The sequence below is a fragment of the Eriocheir sinensis genome, chromosome 43 (genome assembly GCF_024679095.1).
Source record: "Eriocheir sinensis breed Jianghai 21 chromosome 43, ASM2467909v1, whole genome shotgun sequence".
In the NCBI taxonomy this organism is placed as follows: Eukaryota; Metazoa; Arthropoda; class Malacostraca; order Decapoda; family Varunidae; genus Eriocheir; species Eriocheir sinensis.
In genome coordinates, this window is record NC_066551.1 from 8,246,206 (window position 1) to 8,273,705 (window position 27,500).

General features: G+C 42.0%; 1 protein-coding gene across 3 annotated transcripts in view; it reads right to left on the reverse strand.

The window, feature by feature from the left end:
- Window positions 1-27,500, reverse strand: part of LOC127010432 (transient receptor potential protein-like) — a 73,118-nt gene that overhangs the window by 27,244 nt on the left and 18,374 nt on the right. For 2 of the 3 annotated variants that reach the window (XM_050884578.1, XM_050884579.1), the window contains exon 1: window positions 3,692-3,836. The gene's annotated coding sequence lies outside the window, so the exon portion shown is untranslated. Of the gene's footprint in view, window positions 1-3,691; window positions 3,837-7,576; window positions 7,718-27,500 lie in introns of those variants that run through there. The other variant, XM_050884580.1, reaches the window with a different exon arrangement.

The following is a 27,500-nucleotide window of genomic DNA, read 5'->3' on the forward strand; positions in this document are numbered from 1 at the left end:
ACACCTCAAGAAATACAAGGTGAAAAGTATTGAAGAAGAAAAAGATAAAAACACGAGAGAAATGAGTGGACCGTGTGGAAAGACGCGCCACAAACACCAAACTTCAACGCCACAAACACCAAAATCCAACAACACAGTACCACCACCACCACCGAGACCACAAGTAGAAAGAAAAAAACATCGAATACCGTCTTCCAAAACGCTGAAAATAAAAAGAAAAAAAAGGAGAAAGGAAATGAAGAAACGAGAATATGAGAAAATGTCAAAATAATATATAATGAAACTTGAGTGAGAGAATTAGAGAACGGAACAACAATAAAAGCAACAACAATAATAACAGTAGTGATAATAGTAAATGTAGGCTTTTAATATTCACACCAAAATACCTCAAATCTTCCCACCGATGAAAGAAACCCCACTGCATTAGGCCCCAATCCCTTTAACCCTCTCCCTTTACTCCCTTCCCTTTACTAACTTAACAAATACCCCCTTTCTACCTTTTACTCCCCACCTTTTTCCTTCTACTCCCACCCCTATCTCCTTTATTTAACTCCCACCCTTCCTCTTTTCCGGTACTCACTCCCAAGTCCCTATCAGTCCCTATCTCCTTCCCTTACTCCTCCCTGCGTTATCAGACCTACAGCTAAGTCTCCTTCCCTTCCTTACTTAACACCCTCTACCCTCATTTACCTCCCTACCCTTCACAATCTATCCCTTCCTCTTCACCCCTCTATCCCTTTACATTCCTCCCTCCCTCCCTTCGTCACTTCACAAATCCCCCATCCTTAAAACTCCTCCCTCTCTCCCTTTATTCTCCTCCACATCCCTCCCTACCCTTCCCAGTCTATCCCCTCCCCTTCACCCCTCTATCCCTTTACATTTCTCGCTCCCTCCCTTCATCACTTCCCATATCCCCCATCCTTAAAACTCCTCCCTTTTCTCCCTCTATTCTCCTCCATATCCCTACCCATTTACCTCTCTCTCTCTCCTCCGCCCTTTGTCACTTAGCTAAGCTCCTGCCCTCTTCCCATTCCCTCCCTCTTACTAAACTACTCCCTTATCCCCAACCCTCCCTTAGTCTCTCCCCCCTTCCCTCACACCCCTCCATTCCTTCATTAGTCGCTTGACCTAACCATTACTCCCGACGCCTACCCCCACCCCCCTCCCCCAGCTAGTGTAAGAGAGGAAGCCCTATATGTGACCTGCCCCCCTCCCCCCTCCCTCTTCCCCCCTCCTTCAAGCTGACCCACATCCGCCGTCGGGGTCATAGAAAATGGGGCACGTGTATCAAGACAAAGATGCAGGTACGGACGGACAGGTAAAAATATATAATCAGTCTATTTTCTTTCTTTTGGGAGGGACACGGTTTCTCTCTCTCTCTGAATCATTATTTTTTAGTTCTTGTTATTGTTGTTAGTGTTTTTGCTAGTGATAGTGGTGGTGGTGGTGATGATGATACTGATGGTGGTGGTGGTGGGGAGGGGGTAGTGGCTGTGGTAGTGGTGGTAATGGTGGTGGTGGTAATGGTGGTGGTGGTGGTGGTAATGGTGGTGGTGGTAATGGTGGTGGTGGTGGTAATGGTGGTGGTGGTAATGGTGGTGGTGGTAATGGTGGTGGTGGTGGTGGTGTTCTGAAGGCCGGGTGGTGATGTGAAGCCCCTACAAGTGTCTTCTTTCTCTTCCTTCGTTCCTTCATTCATTCCTTTATTCCTTCATCCTTTCCTTCATTCCCTCTACACTGCTCTTTTATCACCTCCTCCGTCCTGCATTTCCTTTCTATCTTTTTTTACTTTTTTTCTTTCTCCCGTAAGAGAGAGAGAGAGAGAGAGAGAGAGAGAGAGAGAGAGAGAGAGAGAGAGAGAGAGAGAGAGAGAGAGAGAGAGAGAGAGAGAGAGAGAGCATTATATACACACCAAATATGAACGCAGGAAGGTCAATTAGATACTCCACACTGAGCTGCCCATATCCATTGTACGTAACTCTTCATGCGGTCTGTTTTTCTTCTGTTTATTCGATACCCGGGACTTCGCAGAAAATTCTTGTCAAATGCCGCGGGAAACTGCAGATGTATTTCTTCCTCTCTTACACCTCCCACACTTTTCCTGGTTCATGTTCCCAAGTTTCGGAGACCTTGGAGAAGCTACTGTTGGTGCGCACTTCACAAACACGCATTGGTACAGAGTGATGGACAAGCAGAATACAAGACTCACAGGGTCGTTTTACAAGACATATCGCAGCCCAAGAACACATATTTGACAAGGCTTTCGTAGGGGATGTGGGCATTTCCAGGGGTAGTTTTATGACCCTGGTGGTAGTGTGAGTCTTCTTCTGTACCATGAACCTGAAGAAACACTCATTAGAACCCGGCTGACCCCCTCTTTGACCTTTAGAAACAGGTGACGTGAGAAGCGAGTATGTTTTATAATACCAACCACAGACATGTGATAAAATAAACATAAGCTGTGTAAGTAATGTGGCAATGCGTGAAGGGAGACAAAAAAAACTTGCAACGGCAGAGAACTTCAACTGTTGCGTATAGAGCACGACAAAAAAAATAACTAAGAATGTTTTATATGACGCAGAATGAGGATGTCAAAGAGAGGATACTTGACTCCGTACTAGGAAAAAAAGAAGAAACCATGCGGTGATTGTAGGAGGGGAGTGCGGCATGATTAAACCAGAGGATGGTATGTAGAGGTTACTTTTACGTTAGTTTGTGCTGAAAATTGGTGTGAGGTGCCTGTTGCGTCTGCGGTGTTCCTAGGCTATGCTCGGCTAGGGGAGTTAGTGAGAAGAAGAGCCTTTGATTCTGCTATGTTCAAGAGACGTGTCTGTGGAGCCCCCCCCCCCCCATATAATTATGAGATGCATACTCCATACGACGGCGAACAAGGCCCCTGTATATGGATAGCAACTGGTAGGGGGAAAAGAACTGGCGGAGACGATACAGAACACCCGTGAGAAGGACAACGGAGGGCCATCGGAGGAGACATGGCGAGACAGATGAAGGAGAACATTTAGTTTTTTACAAATCGAGAAGAAGAGGAATGAAGCAAATGTATAGTTGATGAAAATACGACTGAAAGTTTTATATGAAGGTTGGATAGATTTATGGGAGGTGAGGCAGACGGTGAATGTCTACGTATCAGGAGCTCTCATGAGTAGATCAACTGGCCTCTTGTAGTCTCGTAATATTCTTGTTTATTCTCGAGCGTTGAGCGGCCGGGTGCAGATTGGGAGAGTTGAGACACGGTATTGAGAGAGGAGAAAAGATAGGGTAGGAGGAATACACATGGATACATGGAGATATATAAACACAAGAGGTCAGCTGGAATTCACGTTGCAGCTCCCAATAACCAGCTATTTCCTACCTGGCCTCCTCATCCACAAACCTACCATACCTTCCACTGAAACTTTGATTATAATGCCGCCGACTGCAAACCTTAATTCACTCCATTCACACACTAAACGATTTGTACACCGGATGAAAATGAAGCAAGTGGGAAGGATAGTGAGAGGGTGTCCTGGTTCTCCTCATCCACAACCCTACCAAACCTTCCACTGAAACTTTGATTATAATGCCGCCGACTGCAAACCTTAATTCACTCCATTCACACACTAAACGATTTGTACACCGGATGAAAAGGAAGCAAGTGGGTAGGGTAGTGAGAGGGTGTCCTGGTTCTCCTTACCCAGCTTGTGTTCTTCAGGCGGGTAATCCAAGAGAGGGACGACACGACGGTCTGCTCCTCACAGGCTCACAGACGCCAGTGACACATACCAACACACACTTCACCATTTGCCGGTGGGTCTCACCCCCTCTTCCTCGCCCCAACCTCCCTCCGCTTCCCTCAAAGTCATGGGTGGCATCTGAGGCGTCTAAGGAGGCTGTAAACTCCTCCCAAGCTTCGAACACTTTCTCTAACATATATCCCACTCACAGGAGACTAAATGAAGACCGTCAGGCCCAGATATTCACCAGAGAAACGCCAAAAAAACGATGAAACAAACCGATATCTTCCTAATGCTTGGCACCCGAGGAAGCCACACAAGCTCCACATACGTCTGGAAATCTTGTTACGGGGCTTAAACTGGAGTCCTCTCGCCGTGAAGGTATTTGTTGTACCTCACACAGCGGCTTCCATTCTATAGGGTTTGATTTCCCTCAGAACGGCTTACGCTGACCTGACCTCCATTCGTGTGCTGGTTCCCGGCTGGAGCACTCAAGGGGGCATATCGAGGTGCACAGCGGTTACAGGAAAAAGGTCACAAAGAGGAGGGTGGAGAGGGAGGGGTCGAACGCATGCCGTGCCCCTGGCCTAGTAACGCTCGCGTAATATTTAAGCCGAGCGTCGCCTGAGTCACCTTACGCAAATTTTAGGCACTTGCTGTTGACCCACATAGGGTTAATTAACTGTCACATTTACTGGTGATTAACAAGAGATATATAATTCTTGCCCTCTATGGTAACAGTGACCATACTCAGTAACACCTTACATGCCTGCCGGTAGCTCACGAGTAGTGTGTCACGACAGATATTGCGACACTTTGTAGTTCGTGATACCTAATACCAGAGAACACCACTACACACGATATGACAAGCCTGATGAATACTTTGACTCTCCAACCAGTACAAAGAACATACGAAAAGGCTAACGCTCAACAAACATTATCATTATTATTATTATTATTATTATTATTATTATTATTATTATTATTATTATTATTATCATTTTTATTGCTGTAAATATACTGATCAATATTGCTTCGAATACCTCCATTATCTTAACCTTCATTATTAACATCACCGCCATCGTCAACTATATCTGTAAGCGAACAAAAACAGACGTCTGTGTGTGTTTTAGGCGCTGCCTATAGCGCCGGTAGTCTTTCTTCGGGGGTTTCTTCAACGACTCCAGCCCGTTACTGACGCAGGAGAATGTTATTTATAGTGGCTGCCGTGCTAAATGACTCTTTCTTGGCCCATGCTGCCCCCAGGTGCTCCTCCTGACAAAAGTTACTGAAGTTAGGGTTGAACGAAGATCTGGGCAGCGTGTGGGTAATATTCCGCCACTCGGCGAAGGTTTTTTTTTTTTTTTGCACAGCCTATTGCCGGCGCCGGTTCTCTTTGGAGTGGATCCTGATGGTCGGTCAAGGCTTCTTTTCGGTAGGTCCTGATGTCGGCCCAGCCCGTTCTGGCGCAGGCGAGTGTTTATAGGCCTTGCATTCTTGCATTGGCTCTCCCAGCCTCCTCTTCCATCTCTTTTCTTAGAATCTAGGTTGATAGGTGGTCTTCTGGACAGCATGTGGGTGGTTTTTTTAAGCCACTCGGCGCTGAAATCGGCTCCCAGCTCCCAGGCAGGGGATTGAACTCGGAACTCTCCTGAACACGGGCCGTTAGAAGTGCTGACAGCCAACCACCGGCAACAGCGACGGGCCCAATTCTTGGCTTTACCGTGTACCGGCGACGGACCAAATTTTTGCCGTGATATAACCCCCCAAAAAAATAGATGATGCATAAACTGATCACAAATGCGTTAATGTATATTATGAAATGGTTTGCGTGAGTGATGATATTTTTCTCCTTTTTCTCGCTTAGAGGGTCCTTTAAGAAACATGATCCACGCAGCTACCAGGTTAAAAAAAAAAAATTATATATATATATATATATATATATATATAGATATATATATATATATATATATATATATATATATATATATATGTGTGTGTGTGTGTGTGTGTGTGTGTGTGTGTGTGTGTGTGTGTGTGTGTGTGTGTGTGTGTGTGTGTGTGTGTGTGTGTGTGTGTGTGTGTGTGTGTGTGTGTGTGTGTGTGTGTGTGTGTGTTGTGTGTGTTGTGTGTGTGTGTGTGTGTGTGTGTGTGTGTGTGTGTGTGTGTGTGTGTGTGTGTGTGTGTGTGTGTGTGTGTGTGTGTGTGTGTGTGTGTGTGTGTGTGTGTGTGTGTGTGTGTGTGTGTGTGTGTGTGTGTGTGTGTGTGTTTGTGTGTGTGTGTGTGTGTGTGTGTGTGTGTGTGTGTGTGTGTGTGTGTGTGTGTTGTGTGTGTGTGTGTGTGTGTGTGTGTGTGTGTGTGTGTGTGTGTGTGTGTGTGTGTGTGTGTGTGTTTGTGTGTGTGTGTGTGTGTGTGTGTGTGTGTGTATACGGGCCAGATAGAGGCGGGGAAGCCGAGAAAGGGAGCGGCTTAGTGGATGTAGGTGACGGAAGGCTTAGCGATGACGACAAACATGTGGGCCGATGAGGACAGGTGACTCGGGGCTCACACACACAGTAATTAACTCTCAGGTAAAGGGGTACAAGGAAAGGGCGGGCAGGTGCAGGGGTTCAGGAGTTTCTATGCAAGGATTTTTTTATTAACAGAAAAGGAAACAGCTCAAGGGCAAAAAAAAGAAAACAATAATGGAAAAAAGCCCGCTAATCACTGCTCCTATAAAAAACGAGTTCAGAGGAGTGGCCGAAAGAGAGGTCAATTTCGGGAGGGGAGATGTATTTATATTATTTTACTGTTACACAGTCGCATGGTGATCTTACTTAAATTTCAAATGTGTCACGCAGGGGGATTTTCAACTTTTGCCCGTAGATAGCGCCTCAAATTTTACATTTCAAAGTTAATGGCTTGCCTTTTCAATTTCCTATAATGATTATTAGAACTGCTTCCTATGAGTCTGCCGAACTACTTTGTTGAGCGACATGTACGAACATTTCCACTCTTCCTTCCTTTACTTTGACATCCCAGACTTTAGATTTATGGACGAATAAAGAAGTACTACACAACTGGTGCTCTGGAGCTGCCACATATTGGCCGGGAGTCCTTTGTGCCATTGAGTATCATTACAGTTAATTTAATTACTTTATCGTCAGTAATTTTTGTAATGTGTTTACAGTTGGACTGTCCGATTATAAACATTAGAAAAAAATATATGATATACAACAGTGCTGATACATAAGCAAGTCAGTGGCGAGGTGTGTTGAGCTCTGCAACATTGTGTCAATTAATTATGTGTTATCATGCTGAACCTCTCTCTCTCTCTCTCTCTCTCTCTCTCTCTCTCTCTCTCTCTCTCTCTCTCTCTCTTCACGGCTCTGGAAATTCATTACAACTATTGCAACGACGCGCATCACATTCTAAAAGTTTCCGTTGTCTCCTTTTTGGAAAATATTTGTTTACAATTGTAGTAATCATAATAACAATAATAATAATAATAATAATAATAATAATAATAATAATAATAATAATAATAATAATAATAATAATAATAATAATAATAATAATAATAATAATAATAAATATCCTAAAAATATCTATGACAATTATCATTTTTATTACTATAATTTTAATAAAAATAATTATTACCATTAAAATGAAAAGGATTATATTACTGAAAAACTTATAATATATAATGTTATTATTTGCAATACTATTTTCAGTACCAATAGTTCTATTATAATTACTCTCATTTTTGTTACTGTTAGTATCGTTGTTATTTTACAGCATTAAGAAGTAAGCTTTAAAATATATGAAGCAAAATATATTTTTCCACATAATAAAACTGAACACACCTCACAGCTCAGGCGTCAATAATTCCGGCAATGGCTCCCTTCACTTCGGGTCAGTATCCTGGCCGAGGCACGGCGGGCTGACCACTGTGCTGGCCACCCTCCTTGCAGCACCGGCCAGCGGACAGTGTGTACGGGGGAAACCTGGGGAAGGTGAGAAGTGCTTTGAGGAGTGACCTTGCCGTCAGAAGGAGCCTCACATACCACCCACAGATAATAAAAATAATAATAAAAAGCATGTAGAAAACAGCAACCTCGTCTCCGTCCCCAACTTTTACTTTTTCTATTTAGCCAAGTTCTGTTACAATTCGCATTCGTGTTTTCCTGCTGGCCGAACTCTTGTCAAAACAAACATTCCCGTTCATCACGAGAAAAACAATACGGAATTGACTAAATAGCTCTTTCCCACGCGTTTCCCTTAGCGGCCTAATTAACTCTTGTTGAGACTGATATTCACTACTAACGTGATAATATCGAAATAAAATGACTAATTCTTGCCTGACTTTTCCATTTCTTGTCAAAACCAGAAAGATCCAATTGCCACTCACAACTCTACTACTTTTACTGGTCCAACCTTGTTCAGACTAATGAAAACTCAAAAATAACTGACCCCCATACTTACACCTTTTCTACTGACAAACACTTGTCATAACTAACATTCCTTTCCCCACGAAGGAAGCGAAAATGAATTAACGCTTTCCACCATTCCACCTTCCTTACTCACCTAACCTTTTCTTGATTTCATCTAAAATGACTCAATGAAGATGTAGCAAGTACTTTCCACCCCTCTACTTTCCCTACTGACCTAACTCCTGTTGAAGCTAATACTCTGTTCCAACACGAGGCGGACAAACTGGAGTAACGTTAATACGGCGCCAGAGGAGGCCGAGTGAATATAATCGCCACGAGGACTTGTGTGGCTTCCATGGCAGTACAATAGACGGACGCCGAACTTCAGTAGACACCAAACACCCGACATGTTAAAGCGAATGACCGTCACAATGAATGAGACGACCTGAACACTGCGTCATAAAGAGTAGCTCCAGCACAAAATGGCCTAAGAGAAAGAAGAAAAAAAGGTACATTCGACAAAAAGAATGAGAAGAAAAAAAAAATATGACTGGAGATCTTGAGTGCGAGGTTAAGCTAATTAAGGTACAAAGCTTGGTAAATCACCTGTGTGTGTGTGTGTGTGTGTGTGGTGGTGGTGGTGGTGGTAGTAGTAGTAGTAGTAGTAGTAGTGGCGGCAGTAGTAATAGTAGTAGTGGCGGCAGTAGTAGTAGTAGTAGTAGTAGTAATAGTAGTATATACCAGTAGTAGTAGTAGTAGTAATAGTAGTAGTATACCAGTAGTAGTAGTAGTAGTAGTAGTAGTAGTAGTAGTAATAGTAGTAGTATACCAGTAGTAGTAGTAGTAGTAGTAGTAGTAGTCGTCATCGTAGTAATAGCATTAGTAGTAGTAGAAGGAGGAAGAGGAGGCAAAGATGCAACTACATTAACTATTCTTCTTGCTTGCCGAAGACGTAGAAGAATGGGAGTACTGGGGCATGACCAGAAAAGATTTAAGACAAGAAAAGGAGGAGAAAGTAGCACACGTTCCGTTGCATATAAAAGATGAGGAGGAAGAGGAGGAGGACGAGGGTGATGAGTAGGATGAGTCAGAGGAGGGGCAGGAATTACTGAAATACCATAATCTTAATCCTCCTTACCCTTACTCCTCCCCTTCGTCCAGACGTCAAATAAAAATAGTATCAACTCAGCACGAATTACTTCCTACTTCCGTCACACTCCTTCCCCTTCTCTCTTACCTAACTTTCCTCCCTCCCTCTCTTCCTCTCACTCTCTCTCATTCTATACTCTGCACCGTAAGCCCTTTCCTAGTTCCTCCTTATACCGCCTTTTCCTCATGTACCATTTAGGTCTTCTGTACAGTGTCAAGGGGATTATATTCATTTACATTATTTCTGATAGCAAGCACATTTGAATTAAGCACAAGTTATGTCAAAATATACATCTCTCCCTCTCTCTATTTCTATCTATCCAAATCCATCTATCTCTATCTATTTATATATCATTCTACCTATCTCACACATAATATCTTTACCAGTACACTTTTCCTGTTAACAAAAGTCGCCTTGATCACTCAGAACTTAAGCCCGTTATCATAAAGCCTCTTTGCTACTTCTAACGAATCATGGCAGTTCACGGGCTGATTAGTTGATGGCAGTAGATAAAATCCTTGTGAACCGCTATGAGTCATTAGTAGGAAGGAGGCTCTAAAAATAGGAGGAACTCAGGTTGTTAGGTAAGTAGTAGTAATGAAAAATGGCTTGAAGACACCGTAGATTTTCACTAAGGCGTATACGTGTATGATAATAATATATAGTCATATCAATAAGAATAAGAATAACAGTTGCTCTCTAATATGCACTGTCTCCACATATTCGTAGTCTTAAAGTCAACCTTGATACTTTTAACGTTTCTTTGGTGACATACCGTAAACATGTTAGCCTCCCCTTCCAGAGAATATGTATAAAAGAAAACGTGTGCTAATGCTGGGGTAGCGCGTGTTTCTGTCAGACAGGAGGAGATGGCGAGGTAGAGAAGTCTTATGTCAACAAACCATGATAAAACAATGATCATATATAGGAGGAATGTTTTAAGTTTTGGGGAATGTCAAGGAAAAAACACGCTGACAACCTGTGAACGTCGTGGGTGTCTGAATAAAGGAAACGTAAAAAGAATCAGGAGTTTAATATCAAGATTTCCAAGAGGTTCTGAAGCGAGTGAGATAAGAGGACACATATGATTTGTTACAGGAGGAGAGAAATGGAGGGAAAAACGAATGAAGTGGAGATATTATAATTGGTGGAGTAGGAAGAGGAAGAAAAAAAACATAATGACAGAAAAAAAATGTTAAAAGGAAAGAGAATGGAGGAAAAAGAATAAATGACAGAAAAGAGGAAGTAAAGAAAATATAACGCTGTGTGGCTGTGTGCTCCAGACAAGAGAACGTGACGCGAGGAGACAGCTGCAAAAGACCAAAATATATACGCGATCAATTCGAAAAAGAGAAAAGAAAGGAAATCAGGGGAAATGGAAGAGGATAAGAACAAGGAGGGAAAGAACAAAAGGAAGAGAAAAGTGAAGAATGGAAATACCTCCTTGTCTGACTGAGAGCTGGGAAGGGGAGGGGAAAACAGACTGAGGCAGCATGAGACGAGAAAGACACGAAGACCCAAATATTTATACGATCAATTCCAAAAACAAAATAAAGATAAGGAAATCATAAACAAATCACCACTGAAACAAATAAACTGTATCAGGTGGAGCTTAATAAGGAAGGAAAACTGTAATTAGATAAAGTAAAGAAGGCGCGAAACATATAATGGGTCGGCGGGGAGCGGGAGGAAGATAATGAGGCGCGTGAAGGCGGGAGGGAGACAAAGGGGCGGGAGGGGCGGCGGGAGGGGCGAGGTGTGAAGCCCGGGCCGCCTCACTGCTCACCGGGGGAGATGTAATTACGAAAGGAAAAAAAGATTAAAGACTTGCGCTTGGAAGCTGAATATAAACAAAAACAGTACCTGGGAGAAATATATGAAATTGTAAAAAAAAAAAATACGAAAATGCCTGCAAGTAAAAGAATATGTAGGAAAAATATGGAACCTCAGGATTATAAAATGTAGAGTTGGAATTAAATATTTAAATGTAACAAAAGCTTGAAAAGTAGTAAAAAAAAGTTGTTGGGAAGTCATAAGTAAATAAAATAGTGGTCCACTCACTAATCTGATAATATAAACGATTGGCGTAGGTATTATAATTAAAAGAAAGGAACCTTAAAACACAACGTAAGTAAAATCCACTATTATGTCGGAGTGAAGGAAAATTGAATGACTTGTTAATAAAAAAATATCGTCAGTAAAGAGACAAGAGTGTAAGAAAAACAACAAACAATTAATAAGGAAAACATAGACATTAAAAACAAAGACCTTCAAGGAAATAAATGTGTATGAAAAATATGTAATAATTAAAAAGGATAACATGACATTAAAACCAAAGAACTTGAAGCAAAAAAAAAGTATAGGAAAAATAAGTAATAATTAAAAAGGATAACATGACATTAAAACCAAAGAACTTGAAGCAAAAAAAAAAGTATAGGAAAAATAAGTAATAATTAAAAATGATAACGAGATATTAAAAGCAAAGAACTTCAAGCAAATAAATTAATACAGAGGGAGATCAAAGGCATCGAGGAACACAAACAGAAGACAGTGATCAAAGAGACACATTATTTAATCATGGGATGGAGATTTCCCGCCGCTATCCGTTCGGGAGCGTCGCGTGAGCCAATTACTGCGGCGCCGAAAGGAAACTAATACAACGAAATAATGTGGCACTCACTGGAAGGGAATTACCGAGCGATGGTGAATTAGAGTGAATCCAGAAGAGCTATTAAGTGAATTAGTATTTTGCGACGGAAGGGAGTCACCGAAATAGCCTTTAATGCGATGAAATAAAATCAGATGAGAATAAGCCATTAAGTGGATTACGCCAGAGCGCTATATAGATTAATCGGAATTATTGAAGAAACGTAATTGAGTATATGTGTTCTCTGCCTTCCGAAGAGGGATTAGAGAAGGTGAATTATAGTTAGTGAAGATACAGCAAAATTACTTGTTCCTATTATTGTATATGGTCAAGAACGTTAGTCAATATTATATTTCTTTGTTCTAATCGTGCGGTGTTCATTACATTGGTTTAGTTAAATTAGTTATTTTAATGATATGAGGCGAAGATGCATCACAAGGTTTCCAGACTGGTTCCTTGTGTGCTGAACTTGTTGTGTTAGTAAGGATGCGTCTTGCTCTTACAATCACCAGGTCGAGTGCGGTGTTAGGCAGGTATCGGCTATTTTGAGACTTCTTCCTTGGTGTGGTTCAATGGTGGTATTCTGTTTGTGACCTTGATGCAGTTGGGAAAAAAAGTATCGACCGTCTTTTGAACGATCGAATACAGAATGAACGAAAACTAATAACTGTAATTGCCGCATGTTTTAAACCCATTTCATATTTATCCATCTGCCGGAGTAGGATGTCCTTTCTTGGTTGACTGTACCACTCACGAAAGTTCCACAGATTCACCGTCAAGTAACCACAAAAAAGTCTTACCTTCACGCCGTATAACTGGGCCAAGCACTCTTACAGAATCTAATCTTTCCTTCTCGCCCACCTCCCTCCCGCTTCACAAAAGGCGCTACTTCTAAGAATCCGGAATTAATTAATAAGAAATCAAGAGCGAAGATCCCATTGGCGAAAATTTTAATGATGAATGTTGCTTAAAAAAAATCTTGATAAATTAACGCGTGTGAAAAATACGAATACGAAAACGAGAAGCGTCACTCATCCGCCTCGACGACAAAAAAAAATAAAAAAATAAAAAATAAATAATAAATAAAACTCGCGCGTCTCGGCGATACGAACAAACGACGGAAAGTGAATACAGATGCGCGGGAACAAAAGTGCGAAACATAAGTAACGCAAAATATATCTTGGAATAGTTATCACAGCAATTACTTAAAACGGCTCCCAGCGACTAGACGACTGCGATTACTGTGTGTGTGTGTGTGTGTGTGTGTGTGTGTGTGTGTGTGTGGTGTGGTGTGGTGTGGTGCTGTGCTGTGCTGTGCTGTGTTGTGTTGTGTTGTGTTGTGTGTGTGTGTGTGTGTGTGTGTGTGTGTGTGTGTGTGTGTGTTTGGGGGGCAGGGAAGGGGGCAGGTGAGCATTACGACAGGTGTGTGTGCTCCCAGACACCTTAGAATTAGTTTCTCCTTAATTAATTCAGGTGTTAATGGCGCCCCACCGACTCGGCTGTACAATTTTCATCTCGGAGGGAAAACAAAGGACGCATAAAAACCTAGAAACTACACATTAGAGCGGCAAAATTAATTCCATCTCTCGGAAGCGCTGCATACAGAATCATCAAGAGGAGTCGAGCCTTTGCACCCGGAGGAAGAGAAGGAAGAGGCGGATGAGGATGAAGAGGACGGGGAAGAGAAGGAAGAAGTGATGAAGAGAAGGACGAGAAGGACGATGAGGAGGAGGAGTAAAAAGAAAAGGAGGAGTAGGAGGAGACAACGACGATGAGGAGGAAAACTAGAAGGACGAGGACAAGGAAAGTGATGACAGTGAAAAGAGAGAGAGAGAGAGAGAGAGAGAGAGAGAGAGAGAGAGAGAGAGAGAGAGAGAGAGAGAGAGAGAGAAAGGAAGGAGAGGAAGGACAAAGCAGAGAATAAAGGCAGGAGCGGGAAGCCGAAGATATTACATGAAAAGATTATTCGGATTTTTGAGAATAAATATCTAAAACCAAGTCAAAAGGAAACATTTTTTTTTTCTGGTTACGAATGGCCGGGAGAAAAAATAATCTTTTCTTTATAATATGAATGAAGCAGGAAACGAAAAATAAAAGGCGATCTCATTGAGGGAGAGAACGAAAAAATAAAGAAAAAAATAAAGCAATAGATAAGTGCAATAAATTATGTGCAGCGGCAAAGGCGAAGATAAGACTCCCGCCACAGAAAGGAAGCCACACGGGCGACGGCGATAAGATCTTCGTTAATGACATTCCCTGCGTTGACTGCGAGATTATTCTATTTATTAATGCTTATCTCCCCTCTTCCTGACACACACACACACACACACACACACACACACACACACACACAAACGACTAAGATCTCTAGGGTTCTATTTATGTATTTATTTTACTTTTATTTATTTTGTATTTCTTTTTTATTCATTTACTTTTCTGTGTGTGTGTGTGTGTGTCTGTGTGTATTTGAACAAAAGAGAGAAACTGTCCTCGCAGTGCAGTGGTTAGAACACTTGCCAAACGGGAACTATAAAAGAAATATATAGTTGGAGTTTATTTTCCCCTCCCCGGGTCGGGCATCGCCGGTGAGTGGCCAAGTGGTCAGCGCGGGGATGTTGTGATCCAGAAGACCCGTGTTAGTCCTACAAAAAGCACCTGTCAAATTTCAACCATCGCCGAAATTATCGCCGAGTGGTGGAAGATTACTCACATGATCTCCAGATCTTCAGTTAACATTTACGTTAGCAACATTCGTCAAGAGGAACAACGGGGGTAAAATGGGCCAAGCCAGTCACATCAACTCATATTAGGGCAGCAATTTAAAATATATTTTACCGCATCACTAAAGGGCTGAGGCCATTCGCCAGGCCCTCAGGAAACTATACTGGACCAATGGTCAAAATTAATGAGGTGAAAAACCATTACACAGCAGCTTGTAGCTCAATTTAAAAAGACACAAGTTCGTGAATGACACATAAATCCTGATGATTTTGCATTACATTGTGTGTGTGTGGGGGGGGGGGGACCGGTAATAAAACAGATCATTTAATTGATATCAAAATACTAAAAAAATGTAGCATTACAAAGGAAGGAGTAACTCTTGATTTTCCTCAGTTTTAAAGTTGAACATTTCCAGCAAGAGAACCGTGTTACCCATTCTTTTTTTTATTTCCTTCATCCCACACTCTTACGCTCTTTCCTTACATAAAAGGCATCTATTAAAGATACTTCGAGGCGGCGCGCGCGCGGTGCACACACACACACACACACACACACACACACACACACACACACACATGCCATAGCCACCCGGTTTTCTATTGTAATGTTGGTACTCAATATGTGTCCTCCTCCTCCTCCTCCTCCTCCTCCTCCTCCTCCTCCTCTCTCTCTCTCTCTCTCTCTCTCTCTCTCTCTATAGATATCTATATATATATATATATATATATATATATATATATATATATATATATATATATTCTAAGTTTTAGTTATATATCAGATGTAAGTCCTTGTGTGTGTGTGTGTGTGTGTGTGTGTGTGTGTGTGTGTGTGTGTGTGTGTGTGTGTGTGTGTGTGTGTGTGTGTGTGTGTGTGTGGTTTAATTACTTTAGTCTATGACGAGAGTTCTTAAAATGTTGCCCAACTTTGTTTCCCTTTCTGGATCCGGCATGGCAGGGGGGAGAAGGAGGAGGAGGAGGAGGAGGAGGAGGAGGAGGAGGAGAAACTGAAATGAGACAAATGAAAAATTACGATAATGAAAATTGAAATGAGGATCAAAAAACATAATAAAAATAAGGAAACAAAGGACGAAAGGAAGGAGGAACCAGAATTGAAGAGGAGGAGGACGAGGCAACCAAGGGAGGAAGAAAAGGAAGCGGAAGGGAGGGAGATCAGGAGCAGGTGGAAGAGGGAAAGGAAAAGGAGGACGAGAGAGATGAGGAGGAGGAGGAGGAGGAAAAAAAAGGAGAAAAAAGGTAGAGAATTGGAATTAAAACACCTGTAGACATTGTGGTTTCATTCATTATGAGTTGGTAGCGAAGTTCTCTCTCTCTCTCTCTCTCTCTCTCTCTCTCTCTCTCTCTCTCTCTCTCTCTCTCTCTTCCACCACCATCACCACCACCACCACACTCCCTCCCTCCCTCTCCCCCCTCACGCAGACAATGCAGCGACACTCCTTTGATCCTTACACGAGTCTTTGTTGTTGCTAAAGTAATATTCACTCCTGCCACCGCCCCGCGCGCCACCTGTACGATGCTTCCCACATTAGCTCCCCCCTCTCATTACCCTTCACCCGCCGACCACAGCAACCTCCCCACGACACCGCTAGCATATCTTAACCTCCTACAGACTCCTTCAGGCTTCTAGGGTCTTGTTTAAGGTCCTGGGGCTGCTCCGGGATGGTCTTAGGGTGGAGATAGCATTCTACACCCCAGCCTCAAACATTCATCTCTTGATATTACGTTAGTCTGGTGTCAGTGAAGAGGGGCGGATGCTGCGGCGGCTCCGTGGGTCGATTCTGGCTTCTCTTGGGTCACGGCGTTGGGGTGCAAGTCGTGTTCCCTTCGCCAGGCGTCTCCAGGTAAGTGTGTTCGGCTTTTGTTGTTGTGAATCCTAGTAATGAATTTTCTCCTTGATTTTATTTTTGTATTTCCTCCGTATAGATGGTGACTCGCAGGGTGGAAGCGGCCCCCCGTCCTCCTCCTGCTCTTCTCTCTTCTCTCTCTCTCTCTCTCTCTCTCTCTCTCTCTCTCGGACGCCCACACGTCATCGAGACCATACACGTACACAGCACCCATATTCGTGCACACACACACACACACACACACACACACACACACACATTACATTACGGTCATATATCCAGCTCATCATTCAACTTGTACACATATACACGTAACTATCACCATCACCACTATTAAGACGCACACAAAGTCAACCACTCATCCCAAAGACGTACACACACAAAAAAAAACTCACAAACGACAAACAGATAAACAGGAATAAGAGGCCAAAAATAATTCAACACACCAACACACTCTCCGTCTTCGCCGCGTACCCAAAACTAATTAAGAGTTAGATATTACATTTAAAAAGCTCTATTGCATCTCTCCTCACACAAAGATCCACAAAGAGATAGAGAAAGATGTAAAGGGAGAAAATTATCACTAAATTTCTTTTGGCGTTCTCCAGCTTGTGGCCGCTCAGATATGGACGCCACATTAATTAGAGGGAAAAAAAGGAGTATGAGTTAGTCTATTAGGCACAAGTGAATATGTAATAAAGATGGCGAAAGAGAAAAATGAAAGGACAAGATGAAAAGATCAGTAAATATTCATCTTACTCTCCAGCGCCGTATGAGTGACTGTGATAAAGAAAATATCACAAGAAAAAAATCAAAGGACGAGATAAAGAGGTAAGTAAATACTTACCTAACACTCCCGTACCATGACAACGAACACAGCCACAGGTAAAGACTACTAGAAATTTCAACGGAAACAAATAGTTACGAAAACGGATGGATAAAGTTTTAAAAATAGCACCAGCATTGTATCGACCAGCACACTTCCCTTATTAAACTAGACAACACAACAGTGTCAGACAGTCAGTTACATAGTTAATTCATGACGCTATGTACAATACACCTCACACATGAAATTGCCCGATTACATAAGCAAATTATAAAAAGAGCAAATTAAGTGACACCTGAAATAAAATATATATAACTGAAGCCAAGTATGTTTTCTTAACACGTTTCGAAACAGAGAACTCAATGTTTAAAGTTATATATCTGCTTTCCGTCCACTCCAATAATACAGCCGGAGCCACCTACGATTGTGTGCCTGAGAATCACATGGTCGATACGTGCAATAATTGCATTTCCGAGAACCTGTCGGGGGGAAACACGCGACTCCTGCGACCATCGGAGGGGATAACGGCGGTATGACAACTAATATTAATTAGTAGGGAAGCGAACTGATTAGACGGATGCAGGTAACGTGTATGAGAATGTGAGTGTGAAAGAATCCATTGTACTGGTTGTGAATAAGGCGTGCGATACATACACGTATATACAAGATCTTGCGTATATATGGATACATGCTAAAAGCTGACCTATCTTTTAAGGACCCCCCCCCCCCCCATACACGCATAAATATAAAAGCGCCATAAAATATAGAGAATGTTGGAGCAGAAGAGAGAGAGAGAGAGAGAGAGAGAGAGAGAGAGAGAGAGAGAGAGAGAGAGAGAGAGAGAGAGAGAGAGAAACCTTAATTAGCTGGAGTTACCTCAAAGAAAAAATGAGACAGTTCAAAGATTTGGTAGACGTCACCGCGCGTGAACACTGGCCGTCAGGGAAGGAGCGAGAGGGAGAGAGCGAGAGAAGAGGAGAGGAGAGAAGAGAAGAGAGAAAAGAAGAGAAGAGAAAAGACGAGAAAAGTTAATAAAAGTGAGGAATGAGAAGAAAACAAAAGAGGGGATGAGATGTTAAGAAGGGAGAGAAGAGGAAAGAGGAAGAGATATAAGAGAGGAGACAAAAAAACAGAAAGACAAACAGACACGCAGATATAAACATACACAGACAGACTAACAGACAGTGATGGCCTACCAGAAACACACACACACACACACACACACACACACACACGCATACACAGAAACACACTCACACGGTTACATAAACAACCACACACAAATCACATAAACAAACAAACACAAACGGATGTAAATAACCACACAAAACAGACGCAAGGAAATAAAGAGACGGGATACAGAAAACAAAGAGAGACGAAGACAGACAGACGGGCAAGAGCGCTGACAGATGAAAGTAGGAAGGGATATGGGGCCGACAGCAGCACAGAGGCGGCACAGAAAAGAGGTGTCACACAATTGTATGAGGAATGAAGAAAATTTAAGGGGAATGTTGGGTTAGAGAAGAATAGAATGAGAGAGAGAGAGAGAGAGAGAGAGAGAGAGAGAGAGAGAGAGAGAGAGAGAGAGAGAGAGAGAATAAAATTAGTAAAGTAAAGAACAGAGAGCGTGAAAGGAGCTTGACAAAAAAAAGTGGAGGAATAAAAAGTTAAGAAAAGTGGAGAATGAAAGGTAAAGAAATTAAAATATTCCACCAGAAGATAGAGGAGGAGGAGGAGGAGGAAGAGGAGGAATGGATGGGAGGGAGGGAAGTGTCAGGGAGTTAAGGTCGGTAAGGAGGGAAGAAGAGGAGAGAGGTGGGGAGAAGAGAGTGGGGAGGAGAGAGAGAGAGGGGGGGTGTTAGAACGAGCGAGAGAGAGAGAAACAAGGAGTGGGGGGGTTGAGGGGTGTGGAGGCAAGAAGAGAAAGGCAGGATCTTGTTTAATTATAATAATGTTCCTCTTTTTCATCTCTGGCCAAAGCACACGTCAATTTGTCACAGGGCATTAAAGCCGCACTGATGAACTTGTCACAAATGTAGACGGCGGATGGCAGCTATAGCCCCCTAACCCCCCGCCCCCCACGTTCCTCCCTCCCCCCCCCATTTCCTTCCGATCTTCCCTTCCTTCTCCCTCTCCCCGTTCACACCTTTCTCTCCCTTTTCCCTTCGTTCCTTCTTTCCTCCTCTTACATCACACCTTATTCTTGATCTCACCATGCTCCTCCTCCTCCTCCTCCTCCAGCTCCTCCTCTTATCCCTTCTCCTCCTCCTCCTCCTCCTGCCACTATTTTGTCGTGAGGTGTGAGCAAAGATGAAAAACATTGCAAATTACTGTGTGAAGATGGTGGGCTGGGGAAAAGAGGGGGAGAGGAGAGGGAGGGGGAAGGAGATGGGAGGGAGAGGGAGAAAAGGAGGGAGAGCGGAGAGCGATAGAGAGGAAGAGGGTTAGACGAGACCCATGAATAGCTTGTGTGTGTGTGTGTGTGTGTGTGTGTGTGTGTGTGTGTGTGTGTGTGTGTGTTATAAATTAAGAATGTCATGAGTAGATTTCGAGTATTTCCTTTCCTCCTTACTCTTTTCCTTCTTCCTTTTCTATTATTTTTCCTATTTTCTGTTATTTGTCCATTCTGTTATTTTAGTTAATTTTCCATTCGTTATTTTCCCAATTTGTTATTTTTCCCATTTTCTGTTATTTTCTGTCATTTTGTTATTTTTCCATTTTCTGTTATTTACTGTTATTTTCCCCATTTTCTGTTATTTTCCCATTTTTCTTAACCTTTTCCTTCCTTAAAAAACGGAACGATTACGGGGACGATGGACAGTTGCAGCAATAGTAGTAATAGTAGTAGTAGTAGTAGTAGTAGTAGTAGTAGTAGTAGTAGTAGTAGTAGTAGTAGTAGTGGAGGCCGTGATATTTTACCGCCATGCCATATCTTCACTATTTTTCAAGCAAACACACAATCTCTCTCTCTCTCTCTCTCTCTCTCTCTCTCTCTCTCTCTCTCTCTCTCTCTCTCTCTCTCTCTCTCTCTCTCTCTCTCTCTTCCCCGTACCCCCCACGCCCCAACACACACTCTCTCCTATTCTTGCAGCCTCTCCGTCGCCAGTCTTTTGATGTGCGCTGCGTCGGGAGTATTTTAACACCTCGACATAATAGACTTCGCGGGGAGCCTCAGAGGTATCGGACTGCAGGTGGGGCGTGTCGGGGCCTCTCCCTCGCGCCTCACACACTGCCTGCAAGACTTCAATACGCAATACTTCACACTTTCCCTCAGGCAGCTACTGAAGGCGAGCTAAGAGGCGGGGAGGGACGGGGAGGGCTGGGAGGTATTTAGCGAAGGAGAAATGCGAGGGAGGGAGGGAGGGACATGAGAAGGGAAGGAGGGATGGCGTGAGAATGAAGGGAAGGGTTGAGTGAAGGAGGAGGAGGAGGAGAAGGAAGAGGAGGAAAGAATGGCGTGAAAGAGTTGTTTTTACGTGGAATTCATCTTGTACTTGAAAGGTAGTGATGAAGATGTTTGTCAAGAAGATATTTCAATTAGAGAAAGGCAATTCGTTTTATTACTCTGGATACTATTATTATTATTATTATTATTATTATTATTATTATTATTATTATTATTATTATTATTATTATTATTACTATTGCTATTACTAGTATCATTATTATTATTATTATTATTATTATTATTATTATTATTATTATTATTATTATTATTACTTTTTTTTCATTCGGAGTCGGCGCCTCCATCCAGGTAGATTTTGAACAAAGGCGGTGTGAGTTTATACCTTTTGGGGGATGAGTTGTACAGGTGTGTGTGTGTGTGTGTGTGTGTGTGTGTGTGTGTGTGTGTGTGTGTGTGTGTGTGTGTGTGTGTGTGTGTTGGTATAAATGAGATTACGGTCTTAATCTTCTAATGTGTTTTGTGCGTGCGTACGTGTGTGGGGGTGGATGTGTGTGTGTGTGTGTGTGTGTGTGTGTGTGTGTGTGTGTGTGTGTGTGTGTGTGTGTGTGTGTGTGTGTGTAAGGTTCTATCTATCTATCTACATATCAACTTTATTTAACTATCAATCTACCTATGTATCTAGCAGTCTAGCTATCCATCTATCTATCTATCTATATATCTAACTATCCAAATATCTATCTATCTACATTTATATCTATATCTGTGTCTCCAGGAAACGAATAAACAAAAACAAAATCAACGTCTTTCCATAAATAACTCTACGGTCTTTCCTCGCTATTTTTAAGTATCGATTTCTTTTACGACTAAGCACATCGTTGCCTGCTTTACGGGAAAAAGATTTAGAAGGCACGTCACAACACGCTTTATCATTGCACTTTCTTCATCCTATCGACATTGCCAAGGTTTACCAGAGGCGTTTTACGACAATATTCAGACATACATCCGCACATCCATATACATTCACAAATTCATTCATAAACACTAGAAAGAACATGACTATAAAAAGAAGAAACAAACGAAAGAAGAAAAGACGGGAAGGACAAAAAGAAAAAGAAGAAAAAGTAAGAAAAAACAGAGAAAAAGGAGGAAAGGAAAAGGAGAAAATAAAGAAAGCAAACGAAAATACAGGAACTATCGTAATAATGACAATACCTTCGACATCAACAAGATTAACAACAAAAGAACAACAGCACTTTTCCTTTACTAATAATGCCGTCGTTTACTAGATCTATTCTTCTCACATCCCTGAATCTTGTCTTCGATCTACTTCCTCTACTTCTAACACTTCCAAGTCTTCTTGCATTGTTCCTTTCCATGTTTTCTCAGATCCTTCTCTTTCCCAAATGATCTCCAACCACGATTTTACAGCATATGCCACTCCCCTTTTGTCACCTTACTCCTCCTCTTCCTCTTTCTCTCTCTTCCTTTTCTTCCTCCTCTTTCTCTTATTCCTCCGTCTCCTTCTATTACACCTATTCCTCGTCCTTCACCTCTTCGAAAAGTCAGCGAAGAAAAGAAAAAGTATGAAGAAGAAGAAGACGAAGACGAAGACGAAAACGAAGAAGAAGAAGAAGAAAGAAAAAGAAAAAGAAGAAAAGAAACATGAAACAAGGTAAAACAATAAGAACAAGAACAAGAAAAAGAAAAAAGAAAGAAAAGAAAGAGAAAAAAGAAAACTAATAAATATACAAGAACTATCGCAAGAACAATAACACCAACAACAGCAACAGAATCAACAACAGAAACAATAACAAATTACACTATGATGAAGGCGGAAAAAAATACGAAACTGAAGAAAAGGAGGAAAAGGAGAAGGATGAAAAGACAGAGGAATGTTGGAGTATAGGGAGGAAGGAGCGAAAGAGTACAGAGAAGAGATGGAAGTATAAACAGTAAGAGGAAGAGGAAAAGGAAGAGGAGGAGGAGGCTGTGGAGGAGGCGGGCGTGGGAGCGGATGAGGAGGAGCAGGAAGCTGGACTGGCCGCGTGCTGCCATCTGTCGGCGAGCGAGGCAACCACACACTCACTTTTACCACATCCCCGCCAGCCTGTCTCTCCCCCACAACCCCAAACACACACACCACCACGGACACGCTAAAATGGCTCTTTATTCTTCCCTCTGACGCCATTAAGAGCAATAAGCATCAAAATAAGGGATGACACAGCACTTATTTTTTCTAGTCTCATATATACCATCTTCAGCTCACACCTTGTCCTTGTCATAATTACGTGCATACCAAAAGATACCTGTCGGAAAGTGAAGAAAATGCAGGTGAAGGAGGAGAAGGAAGGAAAGAGAATAGAGAAGAAAAGGAACATAATACTGAAGAGAGAAAGAAAACTAACATAGATAACAAGGAAAAAGCAGCCAGGAAACACGAGAAAAGGAAGAGAAAGACTAGATGAAGGAAGTAGAGAATTAACGAGAAAAAAGAGGAAAACAGCAATATGGAAACACACGAAAGAGGAGAAATATTAAAGAAAAGAGAAGAGTAACAGAAACAAAAAGGGAGAAGAAATGAGGAAGAAGGAAGAAAGAAGAAAGAAGAGAAAGAGGAAAGTAGGAAGAGGAGTAAGATGTTTAAAAATGGTGTGTCATATATTGTAAAAATACCCAAATGAAGGAAGAGCAACTGCATGGATAAAGGATACCAACAAGGGGGGAAACTATTAAAGAAAAGGATACTCGGGTAGGAAAGGATACATTTTGAGCAGGGAAAGAAATCTGTAGGCGGGCAGGGGAGTGTGAGGATAGACAAGGGAAGGAAGGAAAACTAAGTAAAATGTAGGGAAAGAAGGACACAGAAGGCAACAAAAGATAAATGGGTTAATGATATGCAAACGGAAGGGACAGGAAGACGAGGGATGCGACACAGTGAAAGGAAGAACAAAACAACTTGGGAAGGAAAGATTTTAGAAGTGTGAGGATGGACAAGGGAAGGAAGGCAAGCTAAGTATGAAGTATGGAAGGCAGGATACAGAGGGCAGGAAAAGATGAATGAGTTAATGATATGGGAAAGGAAGGGACTGGAAGACGAGGGGCACAGTGAAAGGAAGGAAAAAAACTGAGAAAGAAAAATTGAGAGAGAGAGAGAGAGAGAGAGAGAGAGAGAGAGAGAGAGAGAGAGAGAGAGAGAGAGAGAGAGAGGCGGGGGGAAAGGGAGGTAAGGTAGACGATTGATTAGCACATTACCTGCCATTCCAAAGGCCCGTCGCAGTATACAGGTGTTTACAGGTGATGCAGGTATTAATTAACCTGATGTTCTAACCTTCCCCTTGCTACGCCCCTTGCTTGCTGACCCTTCAATTTTTGGGGGGGCCTTCAATCAATTAGGTACAGTGGGTGAAACGAAGATGAGGGTAAAGAGAAGAGAAGAGATGGGAGAAGAAGCAATAAGAGGAAGATGAAGGGTATGAGAAGGGAAGGGGAAGAAGAAGTTTAAATGGATGGGTTATAAGAGTGAAGGGTGTGAGAGAAAAGGGAAGAGGAAGGTTAAAAGGAAAGGTTATGACGGTAAAGGGAATGAATGGGGAAAAAGAAGAGGAAGCTAAAAAAAGGACAGAGTTATTAAGGTGAAGGGTGTTGTTCAAGTGACTAGTAGGGTGAGGGGATAGAGGTGGGTGAAAGGATTAAGAAAGGCTACGAAACAAGGAAGGAAGGAAGGAAGGTGCAAAGAAGGAAAAGTTAGGGTAAAGAAAGACAGTAGGGTGAAGGGATTAAGAAAGGCTACGAAACAAGGAAGGAAGTGCAAGGAAGGATAAAGAAAGACACTAAAAATAAAGAAAAACGTGTTAACAATAAATATGTGAGATAAGACAAAGATAGGAAAATTTTAAAGAATGATAAAGTACTGATGAAGGAAAAGTAAGAGGAAAAAATAAGCAAAAGACAACGAAAAGGTAAAATAAGATAGGACAATTATATAGGACGCCAGAGCAGTGATAGTTAAGGCAAATTAGAACAGGATAAGGAGGGGAAACGAAGCGAAGGTTACGGTAGGGAAAAGGTAAGGAAGGGAAGTAAGAAAAAAGTATTGTAATGAGGTAGAGAAATGTAAAAGCATAGAGGAAAAAGAGAAGGGAAGGGAAAGTAAAGGATAGAGAAGGCGAGAACGCTGACACAAGATAAAAGGTTAGGAGAGGGGAGAGACAGGGGAGAGGAGAGGAATAGGAGAGTATGGAGAGGTGGCAGAATTGAAGGGAAGGGAAGGGAAGGGAGGAAGGGAGGCAGAGGAGCAAAGAAAAGTAAGGAGATGCAAGTGAGAAGAGAAGACGAAGAAAAGTAGGAAGAGGAGGTAGAGGATGTGAAAGAAGGGAGGGAAAAGAGAGGCAGCAGAGACGTATGAAAATATATGAAAATTAAGAGAAAAAGCTAAAAACAAAAAGGAATAAAAAAAATAAAAAGACAAAGAAGAGAAGCACTTAAAAAAGAAGGAAAAGCAATATGAAGACGAGAGAAAAGGAAGAGAAAAAAAATGAACAGGGAAAAAATCAAAAAAAGGAAAAAAAACAAGGAAAAAGAATAGAAATGTAAACAAAAACGAAGGAAATGAAGTAACAAGAATAAAGAGGAAAAAGCAAGCAGGAAAAAAACGAGAAAAGGAAGAAAAAAAAATAACTACAGGGAGAAAGACGAAAAGTAACAAGAAAAGGGAAAAAAGGAAAGAAAAGAGAAGGAAAGGAACATAAAACTGAAGGGAAGAAGAGAAGTAAAATGAATAAAAAGGAAAACGCAAACAGGAAACACGAGAAAAGGAAGAGAAAAACTAACTGAAGGGAGGAAGAAGAAAGAATTAACAGGGAAAACGAAAAAAAAAAAAAAGCAACAAGGAAACACACGAAAGAAGGATAAAACGGAAGAAAAAAGTAACAAAAACAAAAAAAGGGAGAAGAAACAAAGGGAAAATAAAACTGAAGGAAGGAAGATGATAAATAACAAGAAAAAAAGGGAAAAGATACAAGAAAAGACAAGATGTGAAGAAAAGAAAAGATGGAAAAGAAAAATTAAGAGAAGTAACAACATAAAGAAACGAAGGAAGAAACGGAAAAAGAGGGAGAATAGAAGGCGAAGGAAAGATAAAAAGGGAGAGAGAGAGAAGAGGAAAAGGAGAAGGGAGGGAGGGAATACGGAAGTTTGCAAATAGAGAGGTGGAAAGATAGAACCGTAAAAATAGGGAGAACAGAAGGTGAAGGGAAGATAAGTAAGGGAGAGAGAGAAAAGGAGGAGGAGAAGGAGGGAGAAAATGGGGAGGCTTGCAAATGGAGAGGTGGGGGAAACAACTCAAGGGTAAGAGGATGAGGGTAAGTTTCCAGGTGGAGGAGGGGACGGGAGGGGGGAGGAAGGAGCTGAAGGAGGGGAAGAGGGAGGGGAGAGTGGGGGAGAGGAGGGGTGGACAGGAAGGGAAGAAGGAGGGGCTGGGGGACACTGGGACAGTCAAAGTGATTGCTTATGATGGCCATTCGATACAGCCGCCCACAGCCCTCTACTTTCATATTCCTCCATCTCCACTCACAATGGAGACCCCCTTCCCTCCACCCCCCCTTTCCTCCGTCTCTCCGTCCCTCCACAACAACAGGGTATATATCACATCTCCTGATGGATAGAGAGAGGAAGGGAGGGAGGGAGGGAGAGAGGGAGGGAGGGAGAGAAATCCACCCGGCCAGTTTTCAGGTCCTGCACACGCATTAAAGAAAGTCTCAATATCTTTCCAACATTTCCGACCGCGACTTACGAATAATACAAATGCTCTCCAATTCTTGTGTTTATTTATACCCTTCTGATATTTTGTGAAAGAGAATGTTTCCTCCCTCTTCAAACTGATTATTTGCTCTTCCTTTTTTGGGGGGAGGGGGGTGACTTCACGGAGTGCTGTGATACGTAGATATTGCGTGTGAAGTGTTTGCGCATATTCAGAACACTTAGAAATAGGAACATACGGATAAAACATGCAATGAATGAAATACTTGAAGGCGACGGCAGAGTACAAAAAAAAATAAGGAAAAAGGAAAAAAGTAAAGAAAGAGAAAAATCAAATATAGAAGTAAAAAAAGAGAGAGGAAAAGAAAAGAAAGCAAAGAGCCATAACTGCCAATGATAATGCATCAATACGTAGGCAACAGTTAGGAGGCAGAAAAATATATATCACATGAAAATACCAATCACTGCCGAGGGTAATGGAAGCAAATATTGGTAACTAATAACGGAGATAACAGTGACGCCTAAAAGATGACCAGATTGACTTAACGAGACTGACAAAACACACACACACACACACACACACACACACACACACACATACACGAACAAAATATCAAACACCATAATAAAAAATGAACAAAAACACAAGCAAGGTAAACAATAAACGAAATAAAAGCCAAATCACCACACACACACACACACACACACACACACACACACACACACACACACACACACACACACACACACACACACACGAACAAAATAGCAAACACCTTAATAAAAAACAATAAAAACACAAGGAAGGTAAACAAGAAACGAAATAAAATCCAAATCACCACACACACACACACACACACACACACACACACACACACACACACACACACACACACACACACACACACACGCTAAATTAATCCCATGACGATGTTGACTGACGATATTACACAGCGCCGAGGAGCCACCCGCAGCATAATGGAGCA